Source organism: Manis pentadactyla, chromosome 2, assembly GCF_030020395.1.
Source record: "Manis pentadactyla isolate mManPen7 chromosome 2, mManPen7.hap1, whole genome shotgun sequence".
NCBI lineage: Eukaryota > Metazoa > Chordata > Mammalia > Pholidota > Manidae > Manis > Manis pentadactyla.
This window is the reverse complement of record NC_080020.1, coordinates 165,787,279-165,790,274: the sequence shown is the minus strand read 5'-3', so window position 1 is coordinate 165,790,274 and position 2,996 is coordinate 165,787,279.

Sequence of the window (2,996 nt, the reverse complement as noted above, 5' to 3'; positions counted from 1 at the left end):
ACTGACTCCATGGACATGGAAAGGATAATAAAAGAATAGTATGAACAAATCTGTCCCCAGCAATTTGATAATTTAGTTGAAAATGGATCAGTTCCCTGAAGGGAATCAATAACCAAAATTCACACAAAGAGAAATAGGCTGAATTACCCTATATCTCTTGAAGAAATTGTGTTAATAATTAATAACCTTCCAGAAAAGAAATTACTATGGCCAGATAGTTTAACTGGTGAATTCTGCCAATCATTTAAAGAGGAAATGAAACTAATTTGCCTACAGCCTCCTCCAGAAAAAAAGCAGCAGAGTCATCACATGAAGCTAGAATTACCTTAATAGAACACCAGATGACAATATTATTGCAAGAGACATATAGGCCAGTATTTCTCATGATCAGAAATATAACAGTCCCTCCAAAAGTGTTGGCAAATTGAATCCAACAATGTAAAAAACAAATATACATCACCCACAAGCAAGTGGGACTTATTCCAGATGTGCAAGACTTGTTCAAAAATCAACTTGATCAAATATAAAGACAAATCATGATTTTAAAAATTGACATAGACAAAATATTTGAAAAATTAAAAACCTATTAATGTTAAAAATTCTCAGGAAACTAGGAATACAGCGAACCTTTCTCAATTTGATAAAGAATATCTTAAAAAACCTTGATAGTGGCCATTACATTTTATGGTAGAAACTGGACATTTTTGTCCATAAAATTGGATACAAGATAAAGATGTTCTCCCACTCCACTCCTTTTCAACATCCCAGTGGAGTTCTAGTTAGTAAGCAGAGGAAATAAAAGATATACAGAATGTAAATAAATAAGTAAAACTGTCTCTATTGAAGGTGACATTTTTGTGTATGTAGAAAAGTCTGGATCTGACAAAAATCCTCTTGGAACTAACAAGTGTGTATAGCAAGGTACAGAGAGACAAGTTAATATCCAACCATCCATTTATTTCCCATACATCAGCAATGAACATTTGGAATTTGAAATTAAAAGCAAAAAAATTAACATTTATAATAGCACCAAAATTTAAATACTTAGGTATAAATTTAACAAAATGTGTATAGGATCTGTGCACAGAAAACTACAAAACTAATGAAAAAAATTAAATAAGTAGACAGATAATCTGTTTATGGATTAGAAGAATCAATATGTTTAAGATGCCATGTTTTACACAATGTGATCTAAATATTCAATACAATCTCAATCAAAATTTGAATACATTATATTGTAGGTTAAAGCAACAGATTACAAAATTTCTATTCAAGAGCAAAAGACCAAGAATAGTCAACACAATACTAAAAAGAACAAAGCTGGAGGACTCATATAACCCAGTGTGAAGACATACAATAAGCATGGTATTTGTGAATGGTACACAAATCAATGAAACAAAATGGAAACCACAGAAAAAGAGTTATATAGATACAAATATGTATGCAAATGTAGCCAACATATCTTTGACAGAGGTACAAAGACAAAAAAAATTCAGTGAAGAAAGAATAGTCATTTCAACAAATGGTTTGAGAATATTTGAACAACCAAGTGCAAAAATCAGTCAATCTTAGACATAGACCTTAAATCTCACACAAAAGTCAACTGAAAATAGATCATAATCCTAAAGCAAATTTATAAACTTCTTGAAAAACAGAACATCCACATGATCAGTTTTTAAAATACAGCAATAGCACAGCTCATGAAAAAACGATGATCAGCTGGCCTCTCTTAAATTAAAATCTCTTGGTATGCAAAAGATTCCTAAAGGAATGAAAATGCATGCCATATACTGGAAAAAGCATTTGCAAAACACACGTGATAAGGGACTTGTTTTCAAAATTAACTCTTAAAATTCAACAATAAGAAACACAGCCCCAATCTAAACATAGGCAAACAATATGAATAGATACCTCACCAAAGGAGAAATGCAGATGGAAAATAAACATATGAAAAAAATACAACACAAGGAAATGCAAAGTTAACAGCAATGAGATATAACTATACACCTATTACAATAGCTAAAATCTAGAAATTTAATACCAAACATGAAATTCTGGCAAGGAAAAAAACACCAGAAAATCTCATTCACTGCTAGTGGAAATGCAGAATGCTGCATCAACACTAGTAAACAGTTTGGCAGTTTCTTTCAAAACTAAACCTGATCTTACCATCAGATCCAATAATCAATTTCTTAAGTATTCACCCAAATTTTTGGAAGGTTCTGTCCACCCAAAAACCAGCACAGGAATGTTCATTGCAATTTTATGCACAGTTGCCAAAAACTAGAAGCAACCGATATGCCCTTTAACAAGTGACTGGATAAACAAATTGTGGCACTTCTATAAAATAAAATATTATTCATCAATAAAAAATAAATGAGCTATCAAGCCAAGAAAAAAAATGGATGAATCTGAGATGAATATTGCTCAGTGAAAGAAGCCAATCTGTACAGGCTGCCTTTATGACTCCAATTACATGGCATTCTGAAATAGACAAAACTATAAAAACAGTAAACAGATCTCTAGTTCCCAGGAGTCTGTGGTAGTGGAGGAGGAAATGACTAGGTGAAGCACAGACAGGATTTTTTTAAGGCAGTTAAAACACAAACTATTCTGTATGATGCTGTAATGGTGAAAGTGTGAAGGATTTGTTAAAACTCGTGAAACTTTATAGCAGAAAGACTAAACCTGAATATATGCAACTTTCTTCTATCCCAAGATGGAATGCGCAATGTGATAATGAATGTATGTCTTACAAATACATGAAACAACCTCACTGAAGGAACTGAAGTAATAAATTTCTGACCTAATTTGGAGCAACTTTGGAGATAAATAGATTCTAAAAGACTAAAGTCAAAAGGAATTATGCATAAGCACTGTATTCTAGTTAATAAAGTTTGTTTTTTACAGGGTATGGGTTAACAATTCTGAAATCATTATATGTGTGTCCTCTAATTGAGCAATTAGGTAAATGAACTGCCCATGGTAGGAGTCAG